Raw genomic sequence first — 22,805 nt, 5'->3', positions numbered from 1 at the left:
GGAAAACTTACCAGTCTTGGGAAACTCAGAGATGTTAAAATTCACAAGGGCCCCACCATAAGTTTATGAAAACAAAACCGTAAGCAATTGCTGAGGGAGAGGAGACTCTTCCATGAAGATGATGGCCACTTGTGCCGGAAACCCCCAGGATGTAATTTCTGTGAGTCATCACTCTTCCTGGGATGGTGATGGAGCTCCATGTGAGTCACCCATGGTCCTGCCTGTGACCACCCATCCTTATTCCTGTAAGTGACCCCAGTAAACCAAGAAAGACTGAGGTGGGATCGGTTCTGTGTTCTGTCATTGTGGCTTTACCTGGGGTGAATAGATGCTTGCTAATGTCTCCCCAGGAAAAGACAGAGCAAAGGTGTCAGGGGAATATAATGAGAGGAGATGTCTTCAGGAGTGAGCTATCCCTTCATTAACTTTTCCATCCACCCATTCACCCCTTCGCTGCAGCTATGGCCTGGCTGTCAGAGCTAAGCAATGTCAGTGCAGGATGCCGTGCTGTGTGGGCTGCCATGGAAGGAAGCCTTAAAGCATGAGTGAGAGCTCCCTGGGGGGTTCCAAAATGACAGCAGCCTGGCAGGAAGACTGGCGTGGAGGTCAACAGCTCCAAACAGTCATACTGAGTAGGGGAGGAACGGACAAGAGGAAGTCAGAAAGTGGGAAAACGAGAGCAGTGTGACCAAGGGCATGAAGGTGTGAGCAGCGTTAGAAGAGCAAAGCTCTTCCTTAACAAGAAGGGAATTATGGGTATGGAAATGCAGATGCAGGAAATCCAACTGCAGCCAGCACCAGGTGAGGATAACACTGTGGCAAGGGTCATCCACTGAGCAGGGACCACCTTGGGGCAGGCTCCAGGATAAAGGCACGTAGGACTTAATTATGGTTTGACTGTGCAGCAGCCACATCAGCCCGTGTGTTTGAATTCTAGGTCCCCAACTAGTCGGATCCTTCTAGTAAGGTCCCACCTCTGCCCCCTGCTCTCTGCGACTGTTTGAAGCTGTTTCCTGCACACTATTCTTTCTATGGGGGTGCTGTCATTTTGGGGAGGCTGTGGGATCTTTTGGCTATAGAATCTTGGTTTAGACCTCTGGGGTGGGGTTTATGAGTTAGAACTCTCTCAAGATCCTGCCCCCCACTTCTTGACTGCCCCTATGATGGAGCCATCTACTTCACACTCCTACCACACAGCCATAGCATCTTCCACCACCGTCCCTGCACCACCATGTCAGACTGGATGCCCAGAGCGATGTGCCAGCAGCAATCCTCCCTCTCTGAAGATGTCTAGACAGTTATCCCATCACCACAACAAGAAAAACAATACAGGACACAAGGATATTTCTACTGTAAAATATGAATGGCCTATTGCTATTAAATGTCTGAAACAAGAATTAACCCTTTGCATATGGGATTCCATGTTGTCCGGTCCTGTGCTACGTGCAGCACCTGCCCATCACTGCTGCAGATGTTCAAGCCTGAGTCAGAACAGTGAAGTACAGAGCCGCTGGCAACTCTCCCAAGCTCGCACTCACCTAGCAGGCTTCCTGGCTCCTGGGCTATATCTCCCTGGTGCTGTACTAGATTTCAACAGAATTGTAACTGCTATTCATTTCCGATGTACGTCCTACGGCCCAGTACCCAGGCCCTGCCCTGTCTTACTACCCCAACAGCTAAGAACACAAACATCCCCCAGCTTGGCATTTTCCCCACATAGACTTTGACCAGCTTTTGATTGCTTCTTCTGCTAATTTTCACCTTGGATCCTTCTTGCCATCATCTCAGGGCTTCAACAGTGATGGCACACATGACTTTTAAGTGGCAGTATTCTCTTTTACACCATCCAAGCCATTCTTGAAAACATGAAGCATCCGAAAACTCAAAGATGGGAGCCATTCTCTGTGCCCTGAAGTTGGCCCCCGTCGGTCTCCACAGCCCCTTGACTTGTGACTCGCAGAAGAGTTCATGAAAAAGTATCTCATCTATTGTGTTCATACTACTCCCCTCTGGCTGGGGTTGTTGATATGTTTTCTACTATAAACAGCTCAGATATGGTCCCTTTTAGAACTCCATATTTTCTATCATCTTCATACAAAGGCAGTTCATTAATGTAAAACCAAGGAAGGCAACTTAACCTCTACTCTTTTATCTTAATCAGGATAACAGAGCTAGAAACCTGCCCCGCCCCCATTCTCAATAATGGAAAATCGCGAACAAAAGCTCTATTAAAGTGTGTTAAGGGAAATATCACTTTTCTAAGCTGAAGGTGTCTAAGCTCAGCAGCCTTCATTTCTGTCTACTTTTTGTCTGCATTTCTAGAGAACCAAAAGGAATGTTTCAGATGCACAGCTGCCCACTCACTCCGCAACGCCAATGCTGTCTCAGAGGCGCTTGTTTAGACTCAGGCAGGACCTCCTGTAGCCCAGGCTAGCCTGGACCTTGCTAGGTAGTTAAGGATGATCCTGAACTCCTAATTCTCCTGCCTTAGATTCTGAAGTTCTGAAATTATATTTTATAAAACATTGCTCTTGCCAGTGGTAATTAAATGTCTTCTAGCAAAGAAACCAAAAATTATCGGTTAGAACAGCAAAACAGGCTATGGGAGATTTTGCAGTATGTATTCCTAAAGAAGTCATTCTCAAATAGTTCCACTGAATACCCTCAGGGACGTGACAAGGGGGCATTCTTCTTGCCAAACCATTTTACTTTAACAATTATCACTGTACCCATTTGGTAGCAGGATGAATATTTCAGAAAGGTTAATATCCTGTCTCAACTGTGTTCCTCATGAAGTGGATAGTTTGTTTTATATATAAAGAAACACAAAGTCCTTCTAGTTCTGCTGTTGATTGACACTCTAGGAAGACAGAAACAGCAAAAGAGTTTTGACAGTGAAACAGAGATTATAGCCAACGGATGAGAAGATTCAAAACAAAGCAATGGAGCGACTTAAAAAATACTGATACCTTGAAATAACTTTTCATTAATGTAACTATTAAAAGTTAAATGAATTGAACACAGGCTGTACATAGCTGGGAGGTCCCAATGGCGCAGATCATATAAGGTATGTTTTCACCTGTGTTAAACAGACCACTTACCTGCACGAATGAGGGCTACATAAGTCCTTCAGTGGCTAAAAACGATCCTGGCTTCTCTCCTTGTAATGGAAAAGAGTCTGAAATGGTAAGAAAAAAAGAAACAGGAGGTAACCCCTGTAAATTTCCATGCTTTATATATAGGTGAGTTTTAATAACGGCAAAATGCCTGTGATTTAGTATTTAATTCACAATTCATCTGGATATATTATCCCACCCCAAAGCAGTAGAGCATCCCCTCCTTCTTCTTTTAATAAGTAAATAAAAAAATATTTGTTTTTAAAATGAAACCATCAACATTTAAACGAGCGAAAGCCCCGCTGAGGAAAGAGGAAGACCAAACACCGCACTCCCACGTGGAAAAGAACAATCCCAAACAAACTAACCTCCGCAGAAAGAAAGCCGCACAGCACAACTGCTCTGCTCGCACATCTGCTTCTGTTGGTGAGTCCTGGAGTCGCACTGGGCTTCCAGTCAGGGTCCAGACAGAAAGTACCGCCCCCTTCTGCTAGCACCGCTCAGCGCCGCCGCTGGGGGGAGAATCCGTGCAATGAAGTGTTATCAGGGAAGGAGAAAAACCCTCATCTGAGTTCTCCAGAAGAGGGGAGAATCCACACGCTACAAGGGTTTCATTTCGGAGTCCTAATGAAACCCGTAATAAAACCACTGCCCACCACAGCTCCCAACAGCACCAACCCGGGCTGCCGCAGAGTGCACAGCGGTTACTACGCTGGCGGGATGGAACTCTGCCACGGAGCCCAGAACGGAGAGAATGGACTGGGTGTTGTTAATAATCCAAGTTCTCCACCCCCACCCGAGGGCAGGAACCCCTGCCCAGCCCCCGCTCTCTCCACTGCCCTCGGTAAATTCCTGGTGGGGTGAGTTACGAATGAACCCCATACTGTCCCATGCCTTGAGGAAACAAACAGAAGTCAGCTAAGACACAAGCAAAACGTGAAAGATGTTACAGGTCAAAGACTCCTTGTAAGGAAGATTCTAGTAAGGATCAAAAGCCCTCTTGTCGAGCCTGTAATATACTGTTTGCAATGAACTAACTTGGGGCTCACTTCCCCCAAGAATTTTCCTTATTTTTATCCCATCTGTCCCATAATTCAAGGAATAAACATACTATAACCATGTGAGCGTATACACTACATAGTATACACTATGTCACATGAAGGAATAATAAAAGTCCAACGTGGTTTATTCAAGGCCAAAGGAAAGATGGATAAACCGCTCAAGTCTACAGGTTGCTAGCTGGTCCCCCCTGTCTCCATGGGGACAGCCTGACAGCAACGAAGTTTGAAGTTTTTTCTCTGACTTGTTGGCGTTAAGAAAGCCGGTAGACATGTACAGTGTTTTCTATCCACAGTCTCTCACCCGGGTTTGCTATGGGTTTAGCAATGAAAGTGGGTTGTTAGCTTCCTGGGGGGCAAATCTGCAGACCTCCAAAGTGGAGACCAGAGCAGAGCAGCCCGCTTCAGCACCGCTCTCAGAGCCTGCGTCCCCCTCTGCCAGCCTAATTAATCTATGTCTAAATGGAGCTGCAGTTGGCACACAGGCAGCGGTGTCAGCGTGGAATAATCGCTTGGACCTGAATCTCAGTTGTTTTCCATCTCCGACAACAAATAATGTTACTTCCCAGCCTGCAGGCCAAGAGCTGAAATGGGTTTATAATTCGCCTTCCAATCAATCTCTCATTCTCTCAGCCCCTGAAGTTTTCTGTCTTTCGGCATGCAGGGGACAGCTTTGGAGACTCAATCACCGGCTTGGTCTTTATTGATATCCTTAATGAATATTCCTTGCCTTCTAAGTAAAAAGGTGGAAATCTGCATAATCCCAAACCACGCTGGTTTATATAATGAAAACAAATAGACTGTCAGCTCGGAGCCCTGCAAGATCATTAATAAACTCAGTCATTCCTCGCTCCTGCCAGCAGCTGGGACAGAAGCCTTCAGTCATTTCTTATGCGCATGCGCACAGTCGTCCACATTCAGTCCGCTCTGAGACCCTGCTACTAGGCAGAGGACAGCCCAGCTCCTTCCTTGGTTTCTGGGAAGAGAACTCATTAAAACTCTGCTCCTAGGCTCTGGGAAGTGAATACTCTCCTTAGTAATCCCAAGCTTCTCGTTCCTCCAAAGAAGAATCCTCCCAAGCTGGTAGAGGAAAGTACAATACAAGAATGCAGAATCGCCAGCAAAACCAAGCGCATGACCAGGCCGGAAACAAAAGAGCGCAGTGAACATTTCCAGAAGATGGACAGTAGATGTGTTAAAGAGAACTGGGTGTGTTCAACCTGACGCAGGCAACGTGCCCTCGACCTCACTACTGCGTTTCTTAGGAAGCCATTCAGCAGCCTCAGCAACGCTAAGGACACATGCATTATGGGTAGTGGAAGGAGGTTAAGAAACCTGTGTGGTTAATATATGGTCAAGGAGGTTTTTAAATTTGAATTTTCAAAGCCAAAATGCTGGAGAAAAGCAAGCTTCCCTCTTTCCATTGCTTGACACTGCCTGTGAAGGCCCCGACTGTGATTCCAACGTGAAAAGCCCCCTATTGGCTGACATGCTAAATACTTGGTCCCAGCTGTCAACTCTGTTTCGGAAGGTTGTGGAATTTTTAGGAAATAGGGCCTCACTAGAGGAAATGGATCACTGTGTGTGGGACTTGAGGTTTTATGGCCCAGCCCCATTTCCTCTTCTCTCTGCTTTCTTGGTGTGGATGAAATGTGACCAGCTTCTCTTGCCTGTTGCTATGACTCCGCCACCATGATTGATTATATACCTCAGACCTATAAACCAAAATAAGCCATTCTCCCTTAAATTTCTTTTGTCAGGGTGTTTTGTCCCAGGAACAGGAAAAGAACTAAGACCGTCCTTTTCTTGTGCGGGTCTTTAATAATGGAGACAGGGTCCACAGAGTAGTAGCTACCAACGACCAGTGACCAGGCAGAGATGCCACCAGCATCCAAAGACTGTTCACTGAGGCCTTCAGGACACAGTCTTCCCAGAATCTACCTGATCTTTCATTATAAGAATCTGAATTTATTTGAATCCTGAGTGACAACATTTTAAATATGGGTCAGTGGAGTTCTCTGCATGTCGGTATTGGGAGCCAGAGCTGGGAACAGGATCAGCATTGTGTGCCCAGCTTCTAAAATTATCATCTTTTTCAAAACTATGTTTCGGAAAGGAAAGCACACTGGGACACTAAGTATTGCAAGAAGCTTGCGACCATACTTTCAACTGCATTCCTTCCATATTGAATAATCGACTGCAAATGGATGGTGCATTTTAGGGCAGAGCTGATTCCCAAAGCCATGACCCCCACTCCAATGGGTGACTCTTTGGTCATTCTGTAAAATAAAAAAAACAGGATAAACTTTGTGTCCCTGATCCAGAAAGCATAGGCGCACATTAAAAAAAAATCTTCTTCATAATCCTTCCACTGAAGTGTGCCACACTTATTTCCTTCGCTTCAGTTTCTCACGTTGATCGATGGAGATACACAATTATGCTGTTTAATCATCTGCTCTTCCTTTAATGCACACAGCGTTAGGAGCCAGATAAACGGCCTTGAGAGCGCTTGCTGCCTTGCAAAGGACCTGCATTCAGTTCACAGCACCTATCTGGTGACCCACAACCATCCACAGCTCCAGTCTAGAGAATTTCATACCCTTTTCTTGCCTCTGCAGGCACCAGACATACACAGGGCACACAGAATTTAACAAACCACTAGCATCTAGAAAATGAAGTGTTTCAAATCACACGACATCTAGAAATGCAAACCCTGCATGGGAGGTGGGGGGGCTTGGGGTGCATAAAGAGATGCTAATGAAACCACAGTCTAAGTTGTAATTAGTTTTCTGAAGAAACCAAGTTCTTCTGTTTGCTTTAGTTAAGACCAACAACAATCTTTCTCCCAAACCTGTTAAGATACAGCAAGGTAACTCCAGCCAGCTCTTCCTTCTAAAGAGAGCTGTTTCCCAACAGGCAGTCTGGAACACCATAGCTACAGTCACATGTAGTCTTTGTGATAGACACCTTCTTCCAGGGAACCCTTCTGGGCTGGCTCCGCTCAGTTTGATGGCATCTAAGATGTTAGCGAGGCATGAACAACGTCCCAGGGAAATCAGCAGCATTTAATCCCATCCAGAACCAAACACCTGGCCTGTCCTCTTTAGTAGGTGACTGACTATGGCTTTATTCGAGTTCTAAGCATCTGTGAGTGTCCAATCAAGTTCTGTGAAATGAGGAGACAGGACATCAGTGGTTCTCAGTGAGGGCACGAGAGCCTTGCCTGTTGATTCCTAGTCCAGCTAATAACTCTTGTCTCCATTAGTTACAGAGGGAAACAAGCTGCAAGAACAAGAGAGATGCAGAGCAGTATAGCTTATCTGTGACGACTGGGAGAAAGGGACTCGAACACGTAAGGTTATGGACTTTCTGAGTGTAACGATTTATTCAGGTTCACTAATGTAGAGTAGGCAATCGAAACACATTATCTACCCATTGACCAAATACACCTCTCAGGATGGGCTTTCTCCATTTCACAAAGACAAGTCATCCCACAGAAGACACCGGGATCAACAACCAGTTGCTTGGCATGCAACGGCCCAGGCAACAGAGACAACCCGAAGAAAACAAAATACACAGTGCACACAGATAGAGCCCCAATAGAGCAGAGAGCGCAATGGGGAGACACGGGCTGAGTGACAGTCTGCCAGGCCGGCGCTTCAGATGCAGTAGCTCAGCTGACAAAGTACATGCCATGTTAGCATAAGGACTACTTCAGCCCCTCAGCACACGCAAGAGCTAGGTGTGAGCTCACGTGCCTACAATCCTGGCCCTGGAGAGACAAAGGCAGGAGAATCTCTGCGTCTTGCTGACTCCAGGTTCCATGAGAAACCCTTTCTAAAACTTCAGGCAGAGTGGTATTGAGGAAGACACCCAACACTGACCTCTGCCTTCTACAGACAGCGGGACAGCCATACATACACATCAGACACAGAAAATTACAAAGCAAACACTAAAAGTCAAAACAGTTTCAGGTTTGCCATTAGGAATTCAGATGATATTGAGTAAATCACTTACAAACTACAGCCTGGGTCAGATAGACCATCCTCAGATTCCCCACAGGACAGGAAAAAGACGTGCTTTTTATGAGCCCACATAAAATCCATCTGCTAGAATCCTGGCCACACCGCTCAGATCACAGCTCCACCACTGCCGTCGTCTCCAGATGCTCTAAGCCCAGCTTTCTCCGGTGTGAGCACTCGGGACAAACACCCAGAACAGGAGTTTGAAATAGAGTGGGTAAGGTTTGCTCTCTCTGGCCTCTTTATGATTCTGTCTGACTACACATGTCCAAGACTCTACTGCTAAGACCGAAGCTTGATCTGTTGTCCTCACAGGACCAGTGACACTGACAGATGGGGAAATCCAACCTTTCATCAAAGTTGAACAGACATGTTTTTTTTGTTTTGTTTTGTTTTTTGTTTTTTTTTATTTTGAGTAGCAATTTTGACATCTTCCCAGATGTGGGCCTGTCCAGGCTGAGAGACACCATGATAATAGTAAAAAAGAAAAACGAAAAAACACTACAACAATATACTTGTATCCTGATGACCTTTATTATCCTGAAAATACATTAGGTTTGTTGTATCCATTTCTCAGTTTGTTCCATATAGTGTTCCACCTACAAGAGGGTTGAGAACCCACCATTCATACTCAGTGTCATCTGAATTCCTAACGGCAAACCTGAAACTGTTTCAGATATGGACTATGATGTTACAAAGTAAATATACCATCATGAAAATAGAAACCTTGTGTAAATGTTTATATAATAGACTTTATTCAATTAACCCACTGGCTCGGACTGGGGGAAGGTTTTTAGAGGGGTAGAGTTTAAACCAGAGATGTAGAAAAAATATTTACTTCAAGTTTCAAATAAATAAACATTAATATTAGTTGTACATATACATCATTTAACAAAACTGCCCTCAAAATATAAAAGAATATTGCCATAGGGAATCTATCATTTCTGCTTACCGTGTATAGAAGCTAGCAGTGAAATTACACATAAGTTCAGGGTTCATTGATGTTTAACAATATATTTCTAAATCATTAAAATATGGTTTTAGTTCTTGGTATGTCCTGTTAAAAGGATGAGGTAAAAGGGAACCCAAGAAAAGTCTTTAAAACACCATTAATTGTGCCTGAACAATACTCTGCCCCCACAAAATGTAAAGAGCTCGAGGCTGTTGAGCTGGCTCAGTGGGTAAAGTTCTTGATGACCTGAGCTTCACCCTCAGGCCCCATCTGGTGGAGGAAAGAACTGTCTCCCTGCAGTTTGTCCTCTGGCCTCCTCTCACGCGCTGTACCATGTGTTCTTCCCCTCCCTCCAATTATTGTGAATGTAACAACTTTTTAAAAATAGAGCACTGTTTTCTTAAGATCTGGGCGTCTATCACTCTAACTGCCCCCCTTGAGTAAAACAGCAGCTGACATTTATATTGCATACTCTTGATAAGGCCAGGCCCCACCTAAAAGATTATTTCAAATAATTTCAACCAACGCATCTAGAAAGCAGGGACAGATACAAACCCCCAGGGTGCAGGTGAGGACTCCATGGTTCAGAGAGTTCAGAAAGCTTGCTTAGGGTCACACGCCCTTCTAGGTAGTATGACACCACATTTGGATGCTGGAAGTTAAACTTCTCCCCTCTGGGAGACAAACAAAGAAAGCAAACATGAGATCCTGGGCTGGCGCTGTGTTTTATGACTTGCTGACTCACGCCTCCTCTCATGACTTCAAGAGGCTCTTTGTGCATTAAGCAGCCACCAGTTACAGTTCAACATTGGATAGTAGTCATCTGTGTGGCTACCGAGGAGGCCAGTCGTGAAGCAATCATGGAAGACTGGTGTGCTACAGCAAGGAGTGGAGGCAACAGAGTGGGCAGAAATCCTCAGAAATGCTTTGGGCCACATCCTATCTGGAGCCTAATGAGCCAATCAGTTTATAACCTTACGGAGTCTTGTGTGTAATTTCTCTTTGGGATTTGCCGGCTGTTGGGGTACCGGGCAGAAGGAAACCCCAACAAGCCGGCCTTCATGTTACAGGGGGCCAGTCATCTTTCATCCCTGAATCTATTTTCTTTTAAGCAAAACTTTAAGGTTTTAGGCTAACTCAGTTCAAGACTCTTTCAAGTTCTCTTTCAGGGAATCCTTCCAACCTTGGCTACTTGAGTCAAAAGTATTGGTGTCTCCAGGATAACAATACATGCCAAGTACAAAGCTCTGACTCTTCCTGAAAGACCTTGAACTCTCCCATACTTAGTAAGATTTGCCATCATTTTACAAATTAGTCTGTTCACAAGGAACACCTCAAAAGGAAGAGGGTCTTCCCACCCAGGGATCACCATGCTATCCTGGTACCCTAACGTTTTTCATTTCAAAATCAATACACAAAAGTATTGATTTGAACTTTCTGGGGATAAAAAAAGAGGAATGTGAGACCTCAACCCAGCCCCCACCACACACTCACCTCCACCCCACCCCACCCGCCCCTGTCACCATCCCACCATCCCAGGCTCCCTGTGTCTGGAAGGAGCGAACGCCGAATGCCCGCCCGCACTTGGGGTACTGCTGCTATGCTTCCCTGTAGTTCCCACCCTGGCAGGGCTCTACCATGTGTGTTTGCTCTTTGCACTGAAACATGAATCGTGTAATCATGTTCTCTTGTTAAGTGGATGGATTTTGTGACCCTTGGAGAGGGAGAGGGACAGAGGAAGGGAAGAAGGGAGGGAGGGAAGGGGGGGGAGAGAGAGAGAGAGAGAGAGAGAGAGAGAGAGAGAGAGAGAGAGAGAGAGAGAGAGAATAAGGAGATTTTAAAGTACCTCAGAATGAAGAAAGTCTTCCTTCTATCATGACAAAGGAGAGAGAAGGGAAAAGCTTGAGGAAAAGCGACAGAGCAGCTGACTGAAACTTGCCGTCTCTGGAACAACTTCTCTCATGAATTTTCATTTCACTATTTTGGGAATTTAGCCAAATTGAAAAACTATTTTTGGAAACAGCATTTCTTCAGTGTGGTAACTATTTTCACGACACATGGTTCGCTCAAAATCTAAAATCACAAGGGACATAATCTCTGTTCCACCCTCTACCTGCACAGATGTCTTATTCTGTGCTTTACATACCATTCTCATAAACACTGTCTTATCTCTGGACATGTGATTTATGTGTTTGTGTTCCTTGATGAACTTACTGAGCAGTCATGATACTATTTCAAACCAAACCTCAAAGTGTAGATCCCACCGTCCATAGACCACAGCAGTGATTCCCAGTTCACTGGCAACCTTTATCACGGTGTAACCGTGTTTTATGTGTTCAGCATTCACACGGGCACACTATTTCCTAATTTTTTGCTTGACTTCTCTATGTATCTCCTTAGCCCATATATCTACCGTTTCCAGAGGAGCAATATCCCACTGTGCTGCTAAGACGGCTTAATTAGCCATCCTTCAGCTAGTAGTGGCTGTGCTTTATTATAAGCCAGTCAAGTATTTTTAAGTAAATAAATCTTGTGGGTTTTGTTGAGCTATTTCCTTGGGCTACAATCTGAAGTAGGGAATTAACAACTTAAAAACTATAATCAGCTCTGTGTCTTATTACAAATTGCCAGGTGACTTCCAAAAAAAAAAAAGTGATACGAGGAACTTGCAATGTCATTAATAAAATATACCTGTCTTTTCCTTCAGAGTCTCTTTAACCCTGAGATTTCTAGGCTTTCTAGACTGTGGGGTGATTCCAAGAGTGACAGGAGACTGAGCTCCTTGAAACCGACTCATCTGCATAATCTTTACGTCTCTTTAAAACATAACTCTCAATCACCCAGTACCAAGGGCTCTCTGTACCCTGTCACTCATTCAGAACTCCCTGCCGCCTCACTAAATAGACTTTATAAACTCATCTTTGATCAACTGAGACTCATCAGGTGAGATAATGGACTTGGGACTCCCAGGCCACTAGGGGCTGCTGTCTTACTAGTCTTTCCCTGTGGGATTCCCATTGCGCCATCCAACATCAGTTCATCTTTTGCATGAGTCTATAAAGCACACCTCTGCTGTAGGAGGCTGCTTGTTTGCTTCCCAGCCACTCACACTCCCAAAATAACCACACAGAAACTGTATTAAGTAAGTCACTGCTTGGCCCATTAGCTCTAACTTCTTATTGGCTAGCTTTTACAGCTAATTTAACCTATTTCTATTAATCTGTGTATCGCCACGTGGCTGTGGCTTACCGGGGAAAAGTTCCTGTGTCTGTCTCTGGTAGGACTACATGGCTTCTATATCTGACTGCCCTTCTTTCTCCCAGCATTCAGTTTAGTTTTCCCCGCCTAGCTCTGTTCTGCCCTGCTATAGGTCCAAAACACTTTCTTAATTCATCAATGGTAATCACAGCATACAGAGGGGACTCCCACATCACACCTCCTTAGCTTGGTGGCATTTTACATATTGTTGTAAGTGCATAACCACCATTTGGATCAAGATGCAGAACCTTGGGTCAGCTTACAATCTTTTATCCCTTTTTTGTAAAACATTGGAGAGGTTAGAGAGATGGTTCTGTGTTTCACAGACCTACCGCTCTTGTCTAGGACCCAGATTTCACAATCAACACTTAAGTCAGATGGCCCACTACTGCCTATAACTGCAGGAGGATCTAATGTGTCTGGCTTCTGAGAGCAGCTGTACACAAAGGCACACACATACACACACACACATTTTAAAAATTATATATACATATATATGTATATACATAGTATTGCCTTTGTGATTCTTGTCCTATATGAGGCTTGATTCCAAAGTTATTCCAATAAATACTTAATAATTTTTTATCGCAAAAGATTAAAACCCCTCTGACATCACAAGTGACACATATGCCCCACACTCTTAAACTTTGAAATGAGAAATTGAATTCAAGAAGTAAAAAGATTCATGGAAGGTCTAATGAGCCAGCGAATGCCCTTGCTTTCCTTTCAGTGGTTACTGTTCATCGATGTATGACTGAGCAGGCAGTGATAAAGGATCCTGGGTGCACAGCAGAGACAGAGGCCTGGCTCGAGTTTCATAGTTGTTATTTTTATTTTAGATTCTTGAAGTAAACAAAGCGTCGAATCAGCGGAGCAACATGTTTTTAAGACGACCTTAATACACTATGCTTTTTAAGTTGTGAATTGTGACCCCACATGAGGCCATGAAACTGAACATAAGAGTCATAAAATTTGGCAACAATAAAAGGTTTCTAAATATCGAAAACCCAACAATTAATTCTAAATCAACCCAAAGTGGATCCAAAGTGTCCCTGGCATGGCTCACCAGTGTTGTCACATGACCTCACTGGAACTTTGGTTCTGAGCACAGGACAAGAGCACTTGGTACAGTGGACTCCTTCAAGCCAAACATTGCCTGGATCACCTCAACTAGACTCAAGATTATAGGATGCTCTGGGTCGCAGTACTTTTACTGTACATATCAAGAGTTTTTCTCATGTGGAAACATAATAGTTTAATTATGGGAAACAAGACTTCTAATATTTTCCTTCTGTTGTTTCTCAGCATGTAAGCATCATGTTAATACATCTCCGGATCATATGCATTAGATGTCTGACTTTCACAACTGTTGTCTGAGTAGCTGAACTAAGACTCATGAAAAAAAAAATCACTAAAATAATTTTGGCTTGAGACTGGAAAAGTCTGTCAGACTACCACAGCTTTTTACTTGGGATTTATGCAAAGCATGGTCTCAGCAATGCCAATTATAAAGGTATTAATCAATTGAAAAATGTTAAACTTTCTATGGCCCACAATACCAAATATTTACCTAAAATTTAATCTGTTATGTAAATATAAACAAGCTGAGTTATCTCATTTTGAAAAATTAAATGTTGTACCAAAAATCGCTTTAAACCACATTTCTTTATGATTAATCACCAGCCACCTTTGGCTTGCAGACCTATGTTATATATCTGTTTACCTGGAGTCGTGTAACAATTTATTGGGTGAAAAGGAAACCTAAGTAGGAAAATTTTAAGAAGCCTGATATATAGAACTATTTTCTTTTACGTAAAAATGTCAGCAGTTTTAAATCAAGTGAGTTCTGCCCTGTAGAGCAGACTTCTATGACACCCGGTGCTTACTCCAGCAATGCCCCATTGCTCGTGGTTTCTTCTGGCCCTTTTTATTTTTAGATTAGCCTTCAGAGCAAATATGAGTCAATCCAATTTTTATTTATTTTATGGTGTAAACTGAGGTTTCATATAGCCCAGGCTGGCCTCAAACTCACTGTATAGCCAAGGCTAGCCATGAAATTCTAATCCCTCTGTCACTATTCCTAAATACTGGGATTATAAGCAGGTACCACGACAACCAATTCCATTTTTTATTTTTTAAAACAATAAAATTAGGACCATTATATTGAACATCAGCTGTTTGCCTTTCACAATTCCAAAATAGAAACATGAATATAATCTAGGAATTGAACAATAGGAACTAGAAAGAAACATACAAAGTAAAAGGATTTCAAAGACCAAAGCATAATAACGAATGTGAACAGGTTAGCGCCTCTGTCAAAGGATGCCGAACTCTGTGCTGCTTATAGAAGAGGCAGATACCCACATGGCTTGAAAACATAAGAAAATAATGAATCTAGAGAAACAGGGATGACCAGAGCATTTGGGCAATGACATTTATATTAAATAGAACAGAATTTGAGACTAAAGAATAGGATGAATACATGAAAAATGTCAACTTTGTTAAAAGTGAAAATTCCATTTTTTAATAAAATAGTTTATTTTAAATAGACCAAACATGTTTTTTATGTGAAAGCTAAAAATATTTGTATATTTATTTTAATTTGCACATAAATATAGGCTTACATAGATAACAAATTTTGTACATTTTTGTTTATTTGTTGGTTTATTTGCATGGTTGGTTCTGGAGATTAAACTCAGAGCCTTGCACATGCTAAGGAAGTCCCTGTGGCTGAGCTACAGCCCAGCACTGGGCAATATGTTGTATTCTTTTTTTATATAAATTTTTTTTAATTCTTTAAGGATTTTATACATTGTTTAGTCATGAAATTTACCACCCTCCCCTAACTCCACCTAGATACAAACCTCACTCCATACCAACACAACTGGGCAGTTTATTTTAGTGATAATTTTAGCATTAAGGGTGCAGTTTTATTGCCTGCTGTGAAGCTAGTGGCAAATCATCCATGCAGCGTGGATATGCATGATGGGATGGAGCACAACCACTGAAAACTAAGTGGACATAGCATTAGTCCTAATGAGTCATCATTGTACCCATACGTTAAGGCATCTCTCAACCTTCACCAAAGAAGTTTTGCAGTGGACAGTGACTAAGACAATGACCTAAAAGTAGTCAAGGTGCAGAGAATAAGAGACAGCAGAATGTTCAGCCCTAAATGGAACGCACAAACCACACCCCTCCTCCCGAGGCTCAGGGGTCATTGTGGGGAAAACAGAGGTGGCTGAGTGCAAGGAAACAGCATCTTCTGGACACATCAAGGAAGTTGCATATGTGAGCTCGGTGGTTCCAACAGCATGTCCAACATCTTCACAAGCTAAGCCAGACCAAACCTAGCATGGGAAGGGGAATTGCGCATGAAGTCTCATCCCTGACCAAGAAGTTTCTGGAACTCTCTAGCTTCTGGGAGAGGGAAGGTTATTTTTCTCTAAGAGCTAAGCCCTAATACACCAAGCACACTCCAGCAGAAGACCACATTAAAAAAAAAAAAAAACATTTGGACAGCACAAATTGGATGAAGAAGGAAGGGGGCTGGATCATGGAAGAATTTCGGGGAGAGATGGTGAACATAATTACATTGCATGAAGTTCTCAATAAAATATTTAAGTGTAATAAAGTATTATTGAAATGGCAGTGTATGCATGAGGTGACATTAAGTGAGACAAGTAAAGCAGAAGGTACATACGTAGAGCTTCATCTTCATGCAATGAGCACATGCCATGAGAGATTCTCTTTTCTCAACTGCCAAGGAAAGTTCCATGCTCACGTGGGGGTTTTATTGACATAAACTATTTCACACTATGTATTCAAGAAACTGGGTTTTGCCTGAAATCTTTTCACTAATATTGAAAATAGAAAAATACGTATGATATATAAGGTTCTATAAATGTAATGGAGAATGATATTAATTTATTTTGATTTTTTTTCAACTCAAGAAGTTGTTTTATGGCTTTGTTCACTCTGGAAAAAGGACATTTCAAAATAATATTCTATTAAATTAAGGGATATTATTTGGCTATTCATTGTGATACTTTTCTCGACTAAAAACGGGACAATCAGAAGTCTAAAATGAATCAAGGATAACCTTTGAAGCCACAGCTTTCCCCAAGTGATTACAGGAATCAGAAATGGGAGTGGGAAATTCTATCCCAAGGAACTGATATGGGAATCTCAGAAAGCTCTGGGAATATCTCACAAGAGAGGTCAGAAAGACTGTAAAATGGCCAGGAAAATCCACTGTGACATTTGAATGAAATCTCTTCACTGCTATAGATGATATCTTCTAGAAACAACACAGAGCCTTCCCCATAGTACTTCAACAACGGCAACCTAAACAAGACCTGAAAATGACAACCAGTTGACATGTCAACGTGGAAAAGGGAAATCTCACTAGGCCTTCCCCTAAATGAAGACTAAATTAAGAACTACTGAGAGAGGGAGAATGTGTCTTCCCCAAGGATGAGCCCCTAATTGATTACCCAGTACCAGTGGTCAGCCCTGAAATCCTATACAAAGAAGCAACTCAAAATGAACTCAGCAGGTTAGTATTATATATACTCTTATGTTAATGTTTATATATATGGTTTTTGTGTGTGAGTGCGTGTGTGTGTAGTGAGTGAAACGACACATGAATTCATGAGTGAATTCATGAGTTTGATGCCAAGCTCAGCAGGGGTTGCAGAGATGAGGAGGGGGCAAAAGATGTAACTACAGTACACAAATGTGAAATTTTTAAAATAGTCTTTTCGGTTTGCCAAAGAAACCTAAATTTCTATCATAAGCAGAGCAATTACATTAAATAAATAAGCAGCACAGTAACATAGTTCAGATAGATATTCACTTTGTTCATAGACCTCTGTTAAAGAGACATCAATTTACCAGTGCTTGTTAAAAAAAAAAGGCAAAAACAAAAATCTCTACAACACGCTCAAGCTAACACAAAATAAGAAGTCTCAAAGACATTTTAAGCAAAAGCAACCTCCTGAGAATGGCTTCCTGAAGTAACTTCACTAAGTTACTTTACATTCATTTGACTTACATACTTTTATGTGTTATGGTATCTTCAAATAAAGTTGCATTACCTTATGCTAACATGTTATTTATTTAATTCCTGGTAGTGTTGGCAGAGGCTGCTTGTTTGTTCTCGATTGCTCAGACCCGAAATAATTACACAAAATTATATTAATTAAAACACTGTTTGGCCAATAGCTTAAGTGTATTCTCTATCTAGTTCCTATATCCTAAACTAAGCCATCTTCAAGAGGTTGTGGCCTACCAGTGAAGTTTCGGCTGGCTCTGAGGTCAGAGGCTACACAGCTTCTCCCTGACTTTGCCTTCTCTCTCTTTCTCTCTCTCTCTCTCCATCTCTGTTTGAATTTCCTGCCTGGCTTTACTCTGTTAAACCACTGACCAAAAGCAGCTTTATTTATTAACCAATAAAAGCAACACATATACAGAAGGACTTTCCACACCCACTCCATTGTAGGAAGAATAGTCATATGCCTCCAAAGAGAATCTTAAAACAATTTTACACTCATATACTTAAAATGAGATTGCTTGGTTGGAAGTGTCACCCCAGCTCCAGGCAACTGTTTTGGATTGTTGGGTGGAAAGTTCCATTTCAAGTCCCCTCCCCTGGGAGTTGCCTCAGTCCAAGCTCCACCTCCTAGAAAGCCTGTCAAATGGTGACTTCTCCCCAGAGAGGGTCAAGTACACTCCCACAGGCTATTTAAACTGTCCCCCAGAGAACAAACACATGATCTTCTCAGTTCTTAGTCCCCCTTCTCCATGTTTTCCCTGAGGGCCACCAGGGAGCTCTGGCACCTATTAAACCTGGGACTTTTCTAAATCAGTTTGATTTGGTCTGATTTGGATTACTGTGTCAGCAGAGAGGCTTATCGGGCAAAAAAGAAAAAAGAAAAAAGAAAAAAAACCTTAACAGAGATTTACACATATTATTATGATCAGGAAATAATCAGATCTTTCAGAAGCTTCTACAGCTCAGAAATATGTGAAAATATGTTAAGAGTGATAATACAGTTGAGTGTGAATTCTGTGTTAGGGACACAGACCTGAAAGAACTTTGACGACCCTGACATCTAATTTCCCTTTGTCTTGGAAGGCATGATCCAAAGGATTAGGATGCACAAGTTCCCAGCAGGTACGTTTTCCTGGTACAGTCGCGTATGTAATTCCTCTCGACATTTCTCCCTCCTGCTACACTTCATGATGCAATTAGCACCACCATCCATTTTCTTCTGCCCACAGAACACTTTACCTCTAAGGACAAATTCAGTTTTCAGGGTTGATGTGGGCGATTGAACAGGCAAACCTTATTCATCCCACATAAATGTCCTAAGTCCCCTTCTCTAACAGGGTTGTGTTCAGTCACTCTCCAGAGCTCAGGGATTACCTCCCACTCTTGAAAGTAAAGGAAAAGAAAACCATTAATCCCTACCATGTCCAACATAGAAGACCATGAGCCCTGAGAAGACATGGGTATGGGAGGGCATTGCACCTGATTAGGTTGGCCCAGCTCTAAGGCAGGCAGACAGACAGGTGGAAGTACAGATGAGAGAAGATAGGAAAGGCACGGAATGAGGACTCTAGACAGAGAGGGTTTATGGGAAAGAGCAGAGACCTGAGAAATCATGGTGGGTGGAGCCTGGAACCTGCAAGGCACTTAGTGTGGCTGGAGGTCCAGACACCTGTAGGAACGCAGAAGTTGGGAAAGCTACACGCAAAGAAAGAACTACATCTTCAAGGTGATAGAGTCACTTAGCATGAAACCAACAAAGATGGGTGAGTATGATTTGAGGAGCCCCAGTATTAGGTGTGGGATAAGATGAAGAGACTAGAGTCAGGGTTTGGTGGCCGTGGTCATGTGACCTGAGAGAAGCCCAAGGATCCTTTCAATAATGTTTATTTTAAGAAAAACATACACCACGTCAGTGTTATAGAAACAAAACAGCCCTGACTTCAAACTCAGTTTCAAGGAAAACCATCAAAATATTGATACCAACAACTGAAGCAGAGGCAAATGAGGTTACACAAGACACAAGAGAAACAGCGCAAGACCTTGACAAGAGACAGTAACAGGCAGTCATGGCGCCAGATGCATTTGCTCTCAAGTCTGAGTTTGACCACTGGGGACTTTGGGGAAGCTGTCCTTTTCCTTCTCAGTTGTGTCCTTTGTAACCTCAGAGAACAGTACAGCTACTGCTTAAGTGGTCGACAGCTCTTGCTATGAGGAGGCCCGGCGCCTTTAAGACAGTCTAGCGGGTACTCTTCCATTCATTGATGTCATAGTATTAAAGGGAATCATGGGGCCCTCTCCACCTCCTTGCTCTCTTTTAATTTCTGCCCATGAAGAAAGTCATGTTGCTCTTCCAGGTGTCCCGGCCATGATGTGACGCTTCAGCACAAACCCAAGACAAGGGGCCAACCAATCATGGACTAAAGGCTTCCAAACTGTGAGCCAAAGTAAATCTTTTCCCTTTATAAATTTATTGCCTCAGATAATTGTTATAGTGATGAGAATATGCTAGCACAGACAGGAGGTGTCAGGAAATAATGCAAACGACAGTATATGACCCAACCATTCAGCACTCACTAAATAAATTCTATTTTCCTGTAGTAAGATTATCCCTAAAGCTGAAAAGGAATAAAGCTTTGACTTAAAATTGAAAACGTTAATTTTTGTTTTGAAAACAGCCTGTCGTGAGTACTGGGCAAGAAGCAAAGCACAAGCGGTGGTGAGTGTCTCCAGATGTTTCTTTTCAGTTCCTACCAGGATCCTCAGAAGGAGCAAAGTTTCCTCAGATGGAGAGTAGAAGAAGACACTCTTGGACCCAAATCAGCCAGAAGAGCCCTAGGAAGAGCTTCAAGGGGGTCGTCACAATAGTAAGTAAAGTTTTTTGGAAAAGGCAAAGAACAATATATGTAGTATTATATGGAGACAAACATAAACTCTTAAAATGATAAAAATTCTTTGAAAAGATTGGAGTCCTTGTAACTTTTATGGGAATAACAAGAGGTAAAATTCAAGTTGTAAGAAAACCTTCATAAAGAAATGAATGAGGAATCCATTGTCACATTTCAGTCAGGAACAACAGTCACATTTCAGCAGAAGGTTCTTGGGAAGTCCATAGATAAAATAACAAGCCATCTACCTATCTCGCTTCCAGGGGAGTGATACTGGCAGTGTCCTGATGAACATGTACCATCCAGCTCTTCAATGAAGGGAGCATACGTTTCTGTCAGCATGACATGGGCTTTCTGGAAACCTTACTGACATGACCAATGTATTGCCTACAATTTATGAATATCAAAACATGTAACATATTTATCCTAAACAGCCTTTCGATTCTTTAACTTTTGCCACACTCTATCAACAGAAAACCCACGGTTGAAATTAGCATGTGAGTAGAAATTCAGAGATATTTCCTTTCATGTTGACACTGAAACATGCCGTTCACCCAAGGTTGCAAAAGTGACCCTTCTGAATCTAATCACTTTCTAGTATCAGAGGACTGTTCGGTGAAAAGCGTGCACCAGTCATGATATAACGCTGCAGACAGAAGGTACCATTCACTTTAACCTTCAATATCTTCATCACCTTCTCAAGTCTGGATGAAGAAACAATAAATCAAGCCTTGATGTATAGTCAATACTACGGTGAGGTAAATAGTCCGTTGTGGCCAACTTTGAGGTGAAGCACAACCATCGCTTATCAGGGAGCTTGAGGGAAAGGTACAGTAGCAGCACCGCCTTCAGCAGAGCTTCCTCCAGGCGCTTCCCTGCTGCTCATTTACTAACACACCCTTTTGGGTCCTTGTTCGCATCCTAGGACAGACACACTCCTGTGTGCTGAAGTGGGTGAAACAAGGTCTTTCGCTATTCAGAGATCTTAAATGCCCGTGTATACAGACTGGAAAGTAATTTGAATGATATTATTATTAAGCTTGGATACCTTTTTACAAAATGCTGCCATTCAGTGCCACAAAGGAACTAGGTCTTTTTAAGATTTATTTTTATTTCATTTATTTGAATCTTTTTTCTACATGCATGTATGTGTGTTGTGTGTGCATGCTTGGTGCGTGTGGTAGGTCAGAAGAAGGTATTAATTCCTCCGGAACTGGGGTTATAGGCAGTTTTGAACCACCATGAGGATGTTGGGAACAAAATCATGGTCCTCTGTAGAAGAAGCCACGGCTTTTAACTGCTGAGCCATCTCCCCAACTTCTGAAATCGCTCTTATGCTAATCATTGCTTACAAATAGATTTCGTGAAGGTGCTAATGGATGTTAACAGGTACCACCTGCCACTAACTAGAACAATGCTAGAATACTCACCCCAGAGAAAAAAAACTTCCACATTATGTTATAAAAGAAATCTATTCCCTAAGAGAAAGGCACCTACCACATTAGGTTGTGTACTCTTTAGGGGCACAGAATGTGTCCCACAAAACTTCTATATTAAAATCACAGCATTTTTTTCCACAGTGAGTATTTTGCTGTGTGTGAATAAGTCACCTCATTCATCTTAAACATCCACTGCAGTAATTATTTGATATCAGATAAGAATCTGTGACAGCAGCCGGGCATTGTGGTGCACACCTTTAGTCCCCACACTTGGAAAGCAGAGGTGGGCCGATCTCTGGGAGTTCAAGGCCAGCCTGGCTTACAGAGCGATCATGCCAGCACAGTTAGCTAGTTGTGGGATGACTGTATTTAGCTACATTAGTTGCTGATAGGTTCCGTTTTTATTTCTCAATTTCTTTCTTAAACTTTGAAGCATTAATTGAACTATCGGGAATTTCTAAACTGAGGTCAATACAGTCACATTTGGGGTTAAAAAGCAATAAAGGGACAGGAAGAATTTCAGAATTTAATTAAGTTTTTTTTTAAAAAAAAAAGAAAGAAAGAAAGAAAGAAATATAAGGACAGGCGAAAAGAAACCACAGTTTTTAAAATGTATAATTTTATTTTTCATTTCCTATACAGGTTTACTGTATTTATGTCATGGTCACGGACACATAGAATGCTTACTGCAACTATCGGACCAGAATGACTTCTATGAGTCTCTACAGACTGAACTTTATACAAAAGGGGTTCACTCTGAACTCAGTAGAATTAAGCCAATACTCAGTTAACGAAAAGACAAATGGATGTCCCCAGGTATCGGGTATTAACCAATGAACGTTTAAATAATTCATGAGCCTACAACTATTTATTAAGAACTTGGGGACAATAAAAGCAGAAGCCCTTTCTAAAGGGATCCTTCTGGCCGAGTCTTACTTAATGATTACTGCCTTGGAATGGCCTGAGATAGGTTCTCTTTCATCAAACAACTGTTTACTTGTACATGAGGGGACCTGGAG

The 22,805-nt window shown here is 42.4% G+C and overlaps 1 protein-coding gene across 11 annotated transcripts in view; it reads right to left on the bottom strand.

Moving 5' to 3' along the window:
* Positions 1–22,805, bottom strand: part of Csgalnact1 (chondroitin sulfate N-acetylgalactosaminyltransferase 1) — a 316,687-nt gene that overhangs the window by 179,200 nt on the left and 114,682 nt on the right. For all 11 annotated transcript variants that reach the window (XM_087901164.1, XM_087901160.1, XM_087901163.1 and 8 more), the window contains 2 exons: positions 3,485–3,628; positions 3,102–3,178 (listed from right to left, as the gene is read on the bottom strand). The gene's annotated coding sequence lies outside the window, so the exon portion shown is untranslated. The remainder of the gene's footprint in view (positions 1–3,101; positions 3,179–3,484; positions 3,629–22,805) is intronic.

The sequence above is a fragment of the Myodes glareolus genome, chromosome 23 (assembly GCF_982192425.1).
Source record: "Myodes glareolus chromosome 23, mMyoGla1.1, whole genome shotgun sequence".
Lineage (NCBI taxonomy): Eukaryota > Metazoa > Chordata > Mammalia > Rodentia > Cricetidae > Myodes > Myodes glareolus.
The sequence above is the reverse complement of the archived record's forward strand: the minus strand, read 5'-3'. Positions and strand labels throughout refer to the sequence as shown.